This window comes from Puma concolor, chromosome B4, assembly GCF_028749965.1.
Source record: "Puma concolor isolate L17-30 chromosome B4, mPumCon1.1.hap2, whole genome shotgun sequence".
NCBI classification, from domain to species: domain Eukaryota; kingdom Metazoa; phylum Chordata; class Mammalia; order Carnivora; family Felidae; genus Puma; species Puma concolor.
Genome location: NC_141673.1, coordinates 79,979,942 through 79,990,901, shown reverse-complemented (window position 1 = coordinate 79,990,901; position 10,960 = coordinate 79,979,942). Strand labels below are relative to the sequence as shown.

The 10,960-nt window shown below is 40.7% G+C and overlaps 1 long non-coding RNA gene across 1 annotated transcript in view; it reads left to right on the top strand.

Moving 5' to 3' along the window:
• LOC147579242 (uncharacterized) overlaps positions 1 to 8,953 on the top strand; it is a 65,266-nt gene extending 56,313 nt beyond the window's left edge. Inside the window, exon 4 of the long non-coding RNA XR_015253686.1 lies at positions 8,694 to 8,953. This is a non-coding gene — a long non-coding RNA (uncharacterized LOC147579242). The remainder of the gene's footprint in view (positions 1 to 8,693) is intronic.
• The last annotated feature ends 2,007 nt before the right edge of the window (positions 8,954 to 10,960 follow it).

Genomic DNA, 10,960 nt, shown 5'->3' with positions numbered 1-10,960 from the left:
AGATATCTGGATTTGACCACAGACAGTACAGATCAGCCCCTTAAAAGTTTACCACTACTTTCCCAATAAACTCCCTCTCTGGATTCCTGACTCTCTGACTTAAAAAAAGAACTCATGTATGACCACATAGTAGCACCCAGCTTGCTTATGACACTTTGTCTTCAGGGGTGAAAACAAAATTGAGTTGGACTTTATGTGTGCATGTGTGTCCTTATTTAGGTTTTTTGAAAAGTAGACTCTAAAACCTAGTGTCATCCACAGAGGCCATGGAAACAAGACAGTGGATCTGGAATGAGGCCAGCAGAATTTGTGACCCCACCCTCTTAAGCCAAAACAATACTGACAGGCATAAAATTGCTGTTTATGAGGTTATAAGTCCTAAAAGGATATATTGTATATACAGAGAAAAATGCCACCCACAGAGCTAATTCTTCTCCATGTTGGAACTTAGACTAAGAGGCTCTGGGGTAAGAAAGCCAATCTTTTTGATTTTCAAGCTGTATTTAATATCTGGCCAGAGTTCAATAACCACCCTTTTTTTATACAGTTGTTCTCAATCTTCTTTGAGTCATGGACGCTTTTGGATATTTTATGAAAACTACTGACCCTATCTTCTGAAAAATGAACATGAACGTACAATTTTGCATAAAATTTCAAGGAGCTTATCATGTCCTTGAATTGCCATAGACCCAAATTCACAAAACAAAACCAAAGCTCTACGGTATGAAAGGTTAAGGAGGATGCCATGGGTTATTCAACAGGTCACCCGATGCCACAGGTACTACGCTCTCTGATCCTTTACTTCTTTTTCATCCTCTAAAGCTGCTCATAAGCATTTATGGATCTTTGCACAATGTGTGCATTTAAAAAATTTTTTAATGTTTATTTATTTTGGAGAAAGAAAGAGACAGAGACAGAGCACGAGCTGGGGAGGGGCAGAGAGAGAGGGAGACACAGAATCCGAAGCAGGCTCCAGGCTCTGAGCTGTCGGCACAGAGCCCGACGCGGGGCTCAAACCCACTAACTGTGAGATCATGACCTGAGCTGAAGTCAGATGCTTAATTGACTGAGCCATCCAGGTGCCCCATTAAAAAAAATTTTTTTTTAATGTGTATTTATTTTTTGAGAGAAAGAGAGAGAGAGAGAGAGCATGAGCGGGGGAGGGCACAGAGAGAGGGAGATACAGATAATGTGTGCATTTTTTTTTTTTCAACGCTTATTTATTTTTGGGACAGAGAGAGACAGAGCATGAACAGGGGAGGGGCAGAGAGAGGGATACACAGAATCGGAAACAGGCTCCAGGCTCTGAGCCATCAGCCCAGAGCCTGACGCGGGGCTCGAACTCCCGGACCGCGAGATCGTGACCTGGCTGAAGTCGGACGCCCAACCGACTGCGCCACCCAGGCGCCCCAATGTGTGCATTTTTGAGACAATTTCCAAAAGAATAGCACTGGTAGTGCCTGGCTATAAATGATTTGCAGACCGTTTCTTGGGGGGAGGGGCAGAGAAATGCTGCATATGAGTGTTGAGTTAAGGGTACCGTCCACATTTTTCTCTTTGCCGTCCTAGCATGGAGGCTGCTTCCACCATGTGCTCTTGGTTTCATTTTATTTTTTTTTCTGTTGCAATACTGTTTTTTTTTAATATATGAGATTTATTATCAAATTGGTTTCCATACAACACCCAGTGCTCATCCCAAAAGATGCCCTCTTCAATAACCATTACCCTCCGTCCCCTCCCTCCCACCCCCCATCAACCCTCAGTTTGTTCTCAGTTTTGAAGAGTCTCTTATGCTTTGGCTCTCTCCCACTCTAACCTCTTTTTTTTTCCTTCCCCTCCCCCATGGGTTTCTGTTAAGTTTCTCAGGATCCACATAAGCGTGAAAACATATGGTATCTGTCTTTCTCTGTATGAACTGAAAGCATAACACTTTCTAGTTCCATCCACGTTGCTACAAAGGGCCATATTTCATTCTTTCTCATTGCCACATAGTACTCCATTGTGTATATAAACCACAATTTCTTTATCCATTCATCAGTTGATGGACATTTGGGCTCTTTGGATAATTTGGCTATTGTTGAAAGTGCTGCTATAAACATTGGGGTACAAGTGCCCCTATGCATCAGTACTCAGTATGTATCCCTTGGATAAATTCCTAACAGTGCTACTGCTGGGTCATAGGGTAGGTCTATTTTTAATTTTTTGAGGAATCTCCACACTGTTTTCCAGAGCAGCTGCCCCAGTTTGCATTCCCACCAACAGTGCAAGAGGGTTCCCGTTTCTCCACATCCTCTCCAGCATCTATAGTCTCCTGATTTGTTCATTTTAGCCACTCTGACTGGCGTGAGGTGATATCTGAGTGTGGTTTTGATTTGTATTTCCCTGATGAGGAGTGACGTTAAGCATCTTTTCATGTGCCTGTTGGCCATCTGGATGTCTTCTTTAGAGAAGTGTCTATTCATGTTTTCTGCCCATTTCTTCACCAGATTATTTGTTTTTTGGGTGTGGAGTTTGGTGAGTTCTTTATAGATTTTAGATACTAGCCCTGTGTCTGATATGTCATTTGCAAATATCTTTTCCCATTCCGTTGGTTGCCTTTTAGTTTCGTTGGTTGTTTCCTTTGCAGTGCAGAAGCTTTTTCTCTTCATGAGGTCCCAATAGTTCATTTTTGCTTTTAATTCCCTTGCCTTTGGAGATGTGTCAAGTAAGAGATTGCTACGGCTGAGGTCAGAGAGGTCTTTTCCTGCTTTCTCCTCTAGAGTTTTGATGATTTCCTATCTCACATTCAGGTCCTTTATCCATTTTGAGTTTATTTTTGTGAATGGTGTGAGAAAGTGGTCTAGTTTCAATCTTCTGCATGTTGCTGTCCAGTTCTCCCAGCACCATTTGTTAAAGAGACTGTCTTTTTTCCACTGGATGTTCTTTCCTGCTTTGTCAAAGATTAGTTGGCCATATGTTTGTGGGTCTAGTTCTGGGGTTTCTATTCTATTCCATTGGTCTATGTGTCTGTTTTTGTGCCAATACCATGCTGTCTTGATTATTACAGCTTTGTAGTAGAGGCTAAAGTCTGGGATCTTGGTTTCATTTTAATAAGAATATTGAAGTTTAGGGGTGCCTGGGTGGCGCAGTCGGTTAAGCGTCCAACTTCAGCCAGGTCACGATCTCGCGGTCCGTGAGTTCGAGCCCCGCGTCGGGCTCTGGGCTGATGGCTCAGAGCCTGGAGCCTGTTTCCGATTCTGTGTCTCCCTCTCTCTCTGCCCCTCCCCCATTCATGCTCTGTCTCTCTCTGTCCCAAAAATAAATAAATGTTGAAAAAAAAAAAAAGAATTTTGAAGTTTAGCTATTTAAGATCATCTTTTTCAAACCTTCTCAAGCTTTTGTGTATCAGAATCACAGGGAAGGCTTGCTTAATGGCAGATTTTGAGGCTCTATCTTGCAATTTCTGATTCAGTAAGTATGGGGTGCCACCCAAGAATCTGTATTTCTAACAAGCTCCCAGGTGGTCCTGATGCTGCTAGTTTTAGGACCACATTAGCAAGGCACTGATTCCATCTCTTGTAAAAATGTGAAACTGAGACCTGCTCCCATTTCCGTTGCCATTCTCCATGTCTCCCCGAGGATGCACAGGTCCACGTAAGCTTTTATGCCCGTCTCACAAAACCATCAGCAGCAGTGAAGGAGATGAGGATGGCAAACACATCAAGCTCACTCCTGCCTCAGGAACTTACACTTGCTGTTCCTACATCATATGACTTTCTGCCTCACCTCATTCAGATTTCTGCTCAAAGTCCTTCTACTCTACCTTTCTTGACTAGCACGTATAAAATAGATCCCATGACTCTTTTTCCCCCCAAACAAAAGGTCTCACATATTTATTACTATACAAACCTACTAGTGAAGAAGCATAGAAATAGAGAAAAAAAATTTTTTTTCCCAGTAAAACACACCTAATTGTTCAAGTAGCAGTGATGTTTAGAGAGTGATATGGTATGACCAAGTGACCTTGATGAACATAAATACATGTGCCATCTCATGGGCGATTTCTTGTGGATCCAGCTTTGGTTTTTCTCCAGTGTCTCTTCCTGGAGTTGTAACTGATTTTATTACCAGGTTTCATCCAAATCCCACTGGGGAACAGGATGATTCTGCTTTTTGTTTCTTGACCAGGAATCACTTGATCCTGAAAGTCTTGTGAAAAGACATGGCAGGGAACAGTCAACCACACACACCACAATGGCAGAGAAAAGGAGGGGCCACTCTGTATCTTCTCATATCACATTAATTTTATCTCCAGCCTTGACCTTAACTTGAAACATGTGCCTTGTTCGTTGTCTGTGGACATAGCTTCATGAGGACAGGACCTGTCATGTTCACTACTGTGACTGCAATTTCTAGAACTGGCCTGGAACATGATACACTCTCAGTAGATATCTTCTGGATTAATGAATAAAAGTAGTTTGTGTAGTACAAATTCCATTCTGCTTTATATGTTTATAGCCTTCCTTGAAATGATCACTTTTTCTATAATTTTGGTATTTTCCAGGCTTCTATTTCAGCAGCTATGGTTGTAACAACAAAGTTGGGTAACAATGTTTAGATGCAAGAGAAGCAAAAAAGTATTTTAATTTATTTAAAATAAATTGATTTGAATTAATTAATTTTAAGTAACTTATCTCAATGCAATGCAAATGTTGTTCATTAGTCAATGTGATTGGGAGACTACATTAGTCAAACAGAGAAGGCCATAAATGAAGGATGTATCTCTTTACAGAACCAGGGGAAATTGGTATCCTACCTGATTGCTTTCATTCATTTTTGCAATAAATATCTACTTATGGATGCTAGGTTAGGAATATAGAAGATAATAAAATGGGGGGAAATCACTGCTCTCAGAGAACTTTCATAGCAGTGGAAGGAGAGTAGAGAAAAAAAAAATACAATATAAATATATTACATAGTATATTAGCAGGTAATAAAGGCTCATGAGGGCAAAGTATGGAATGAGGGATAAAGGATATGTGTGTCTGTGTGCAATTTTAAATAGGATAGTGAGGGAAGGCCCCAATGAGAAGGTAATATAGAGAGAAGTCTTGACTGAGGGAAGGGAAAGAGCTATACAGATCTCTTAAAGTATTATGGACAAAGAGTGGATATGCAAAGGCCCTGAGGCAGAATCATGCTTAGCATGTTGAGGAAACATCGAAGAGGACAGAATGGCTGAGGAAGAGTGGGAAAGAGGGGAAAAAGTAGATAAGGTTGGAGAGGGTGGAGTGCATATCACATAGGCATTGTAAGGATGCATCTCCATTGGTGGGTTCTGGGGCTAAAAGTCAGGATCTGCCTAGGATTGTGATTATAATAGTATCACACTGCTGTTGAGAACAGTACCTAACACACACCCAGGCTCTAGACTCCCCAAATAGAAAATCTGAGTCCAGAAATGTTTTTAAATACTTAATTGTTCAAATTTCTCTCTAACAAGTTCTGCCACAGTACATTATCTAAAAATATTTATTGATCATCTACTAAAAGCCAGGCATTATGGATAACTGTTTCTTAATGTAGGAGAGAGAAGTGAAAACCTCTATTTATCAAGAGCTTTTTTGTGTGCGTGCCAGGCAGGGTGTCAGGCACTTTACCTCGGTTATCACAGACTCTGTGCTCTCCTAGAGCTTTGGGTTGGCAGGAAATATATACAATGAGCATCAGTAACAGCAAAGACTCTATGCAAGGAGCCCATGCAAACAGATAAAGTACCGCTAGCTATGTGAGGCAGAGCAGGTCACCCCTGACAGGAGCTCTGTGGGATCTACACCAATTGGCCAAGACCAGAGTGGGAGTGTGTTGGATCCTGGTCAGCAGCAGGGAGTAAAAGCTGGTGGGGAACCGAGCAGATGCAAATGTGGGGCATGTGGACTTAGGAGGAGGAGGGGACAGTAGGAGCTCAGTAGAGTTGGCTGCATCCAGATTCTGACAGGGTCTTAGGACCTTAGGGGTCGTTACAAGGAACCAGTGAGGTCATTCAAGAAGGGGACAGCACAGCAAAGCCACAGACGTCTGAAAGGGATGTGGGAGAAGGGAGGTCAGGGGGAAGGGGGGCACTCCTGGTGGGGGAAAGGAGAAGAGGAAGGAAGAATGGAAATGCTGTTGGGGGGGGGCGGGGATCTCCAGCCTGAAATGAACGTGTGTTGGGACAAAGCATTTCTGGTTAATTTTTAAGCATTAGCAAACTTTTAAGTCTCAGCTGCATGCTCCAACTTCTGTCTAGAAAGGGATAGCCAAGAAGAAATTCTTCCATTGGCATGAGGGCTATGATTAGGGGAAAATTCCTCAGGGCAGACAATTCCGTCAGCATATTTTTCTAATTTATATTTTAAATAGTACAAGTGTTCCCAGAGGCCTGGTGACAGACACAGCTTCTATAAATATATTAAAGTCAAACAATCTGCACATAACTGCCAGTCTGCTGAAGACTCCCACCCCTTTCCAGATTTAACCAATTTTTAAAGGCAATTACATTTGGAAATTTTAAACTTGCAGCTAATCAATCTAAGGAAAAACAGAGTTTACTCCAATACCATTGCAAAGGAGCATTTCCCTCACTCTTTCAGTGTCTTCAGCCTTTGAGTGTGGGAGACCTGTTCACATTACCAAGGATATGGAAGAAAACATAAAGCAGGGTAAGGAGTAGGCAGATAGGGCAGTGCAAGGTACTGGGGTGAGAAGACTATAGTCTGTTGTCAGAGAGACTCAGGTACAAATGCCACTGCCAATCCTGGCCCTTCCTAGAGGTGTACACACACACACACACACACACACACACACACACACACACACACACACTAACTCCTACCTACATATATTTAGTTCCATATCTATCTATATGTGTGTATATTAAAGCTCGTGAGCTCATTCTTATATCTGTAATTCTAATCCTACACAACGGGGTCTTACATTTTTTTATTTGTTACTTTTTTCTCTGATCATGAGCAACCTGGCTCTTATTATCCACAATATGTTCACTTATTTTTTCAATCCTCATGTACACATAGGTAGTTTTTGAATTGCTAACCTACCACACTCCTTTGAGAAACCAATTTACCAACTCAAGTACAATATATGTCTATAGTTCCAGTGCTTTTTGCTTTGGTTTTATAATAAAAAGCAAAAATACTGTTTTCCAAAATTGTTGAGATTAGTATTTTCTACAACCCCTTCAGTGTAGTTATGTTATTCATGTATAATAGTTAAATTTGATTTTTTTAATGTTTGTATTCTGTTTTGAGTTCCCTTATATCCCTGTTCATTAAAATTTTTTTTTCTTTCAAGTTTACTTATTTATTTATTTTGAGAGAGAGACAGAGTGAGCGGGGAAGGGGCAGAGAGAGAGAGAGAGAGGGAGAGAAAGAATCCCAACCAGCCTTCACACTGTCAGCACGGAGCCCAATGTGGGGCTCGAACTCACAAACCATGAGATCATGACCTGAACTGAAGTCAAGAGTCAGACACACAACCAACTGAGCCACCCAGGTGCCCTGATTTTTTTTTGAGACAGAATGAGAGAGAAAGAGAGAGAGAGCATGCAAATGCGTGAGCAGAGGAGAGGAAGAGAGAGAAAGAATCTTAAGCAGGCTCTACACTCAGCATGGAGACCAACATGGGGCCGGATCTCACAACTGTGAGATCAGGATCTGAGCGGAAATCAAGAGTCAGATGCTTACCCAACTGAGCCACCCAGGCACCCCTTTCCCTGTTGATTTTTAATTAATTATGTATTCTTTGAGTATGTGAAATATTGCCATGGTTCTGAGTCAGAGCTGTGTAGAAAGTTATCATCAGAAAGGTGTCTCTCCCCACCAAGTCCCACTAGCTGGTCCCCATTCCCCCACTCTCGCACTCCATTCTTTCCTGCTCCCTGTAGGTAAATCTCACTAGGCTTCAGTTTATCCTTTCTGTATGTTTGGTGTGTAAGTGAGCAATTACATGTATAATTTTTTATACCCCCTTTTCCTTATATAAAGTATAGCATAGTAGACATATTATTTGTACTTTAATCAATTGATTTTTGACAAGTTGCCAAGGAAATTCAACAGAAAAGAAATAGTCTTTTCAACAAATGACGCTAGAACAACTAGATACCCATGAAGAAAAGAAAAACGAACATTGCTGTTTACCATACCATACCATTACCTGGTTCTGTACACAAAGCTCAACTTAAAATGGATCATGGATCTCATACAAAACCAAAAAACTAAAAAGCTTCTCAAAGAAAGCATATGTGAAAATATTTACGATTTCAGAGTAGACAAAAAATTCTTAGGCAGGCCTCAAAGTTTTTGTTACTTTAAGATGTTATGGTTGAGGTAATTTGTTCTGGCAGCAACAGAAAACTAATACAGAAAGCATAGAAAAATCACCAAAAAAATTTTGAAGAGGCTACTGGTCTTGTCCATGTTTTATTTGTGTTGGGATTTGAGGGAAACCAATAAATAACAATCCTTTCCTCACTGGAATTTGGAACTGACTGCAAGTTACACATAAGAATCAGGCAGATGGGAGCTAAAAATATAAGGAGACGAAAACATTACTCTCACATATTACTTATAAAGTAGATATTGGAGAACATAGCTTGGATCTGCTAGTCAAAAGAACTTGCTAATACTCTTTGCTCTCTTTTTGAAACCTTGGAACAGCCCTCACAACGAAAATCTTCTGCCTTTAAGAACAGAGAACAGTCTTGTGCTGGAAGAAGAGGAAGCCAAAAGATATGAGGCAGAAAAGGAACTCAGAGAGAGTGGAAGTATGACAGAGATTCAACATGCTGGCTCCAAGATGTAGGACCACAGGCAAGGACCAGAGGGAAGTCTCCAGAAGCTGAGGGTGGCCCCAGCTTTGCAGCCCTAAGGACAAATGAGCAACTGGCCAGTGGAAAATAATAAAACCTTCAATGAGAGATCACTGCTTAGATGTTTATTTATGTGGCTAAAACCCAGAGCAATAAAATCAAACACAACTTGGAAAGAATTTTATTTTTAAGACTTATTTGAGGAAAGTAAAGCTTATTCGCAACTATAGAGAATATAGTGAAAAACATACGATACTATATAAAAATAGAAGTGGCTTCAGGGTGAAAAATACCAAATGATCTTTCCAACTCTGCTACTTACTTTGGCTGTGAGAATATGAGGAAGTCCTCTGAGTCCACATCTTAAAATAGGAATCACACACTACACCTAAGAACAGAATTTCTGCAATGATCTAATGTAATAATATCTGTGAAAATGCTTGGAAAATTGGAGAATGCTATTTAAAGATATCATTTTCATTAGCATTATTAAAGATAATATCTTACCATTACTAAGCCCCTGGGGCATAGCGTAGGTGCTTTAAGACACACCTCAGCTCTTCACTGATACTTGGGTATCATTTATCATATCTCGAGAGCAATTTTCTAAATGAGACATACTTTCTCTTTTCCTTGGTCACTGGCCATGGCATGTCTACAGAGAACTCTATTTCAAATGAACAGCTGATATAATAATGCCTAAGAAAATGAATGCATCTTAAAGAGGAAAATACTGTCCCTTGGATGTGACAAAATGAAATGCAGCAAAAAAATCAGAATAGCCATCTTAACTTCTACCTGTGAACTATTGCGAGCCCATTAATAAGACTGTATGTTCATTTGCACATCTTGTTGTTCAAGCTCCTGAGAACATTGTAGTTGTATGTGGGGGTTAGCAATTACTCTCTGCCAACTTTGAGGGGCAAAGTTGAGACCTAGAGAGGTTGAGCTCAGTACAGCTACACCTTTTTTCACCAAGGTCCAGAAGAGAGGTATGGGAGGACCTCACTAAAATTTAGAACTAGAATTTCAAATTGCATATCTCAGAGAAAACATAGAGATAAAATTAGCTTCCTTCTCAACAAGTTGACCTTGAATAAGTTGGAGGGAGAAGAGACGAAAGAGCACACAAATTAAGATGGATAAATGCTTGGGCCCAGAGACAAGAAGCTAAGAGACCACTATCAGGTTCAAGAACAAAGAAATCAGAATAGCCTACAGTCTTCCATTGTTCCTGGTCATGACTGAACCCTAGAACACTCTGTGTGACTCTTTATTTCACAAGTAGGGAGAGAGTTTGGAGACATGATTACAGTGTTGAGAACCGAAATTATGACAGAAGGATAAAAGGAGTACTGGAGCTCAGTCTAAAACAGAGAGTAATGGGAGATAATAGAATCTTAACACTTCTTTTACCTGATGAAAGCACCTGGGATGGGGGGTCATGGGAAAATCTTGAAAGGGAATGGTTTAAAGTTTTTTAAAAAAATCCACTTCAACTAGGTATGTAATGAGGAAAGATGTAAATCTGACATGGTAAATGACAAACATTTATCAAGTGCCTTCAATGTGACAGAGCCTCTGAGCCTTCCCTTGAAAAGGTGCTCTCCACCTGTCCTGGGAGGTGGCAAGTACAGTGTGGTTAGTGTGGCAGATGGACTAAACATTCAGCTGCAGAAAGAAAAGGGGAACACACCTAACCCAGGAAAGGTGCCATCTTAGCCACATTTTGAAGGATGTGTGATCCAGGGAAGAGCATTCCAGGCAGAGGGAACAGCATGAAGGTTTGAGATGACATGGTGTGATTGTAGGACTAAAAACCAGTTCAAAAGTACAGGTTTGTAGAATACAAGGCTGGATAAAGTTTAAGTGGCATAATTTATTGAGTGTCGATTTGTACAACTTATACTTTTTGTTTTTGTACATCATCATGGTTAATCCTATAACAGCTCTTGGGGGGGGGTAGTTTTGTTAATCAAGGTTAATATTCAAACCCCAAACTCTTAGTGACTTAGTATAATTAAAATCTATTTTTCATTTCTAAAGGTCCAACATGGGCCAGGCAGCCTACTTATATCTAGTAGCCATGACATCTGGATCATGTGGCCTCTAAGG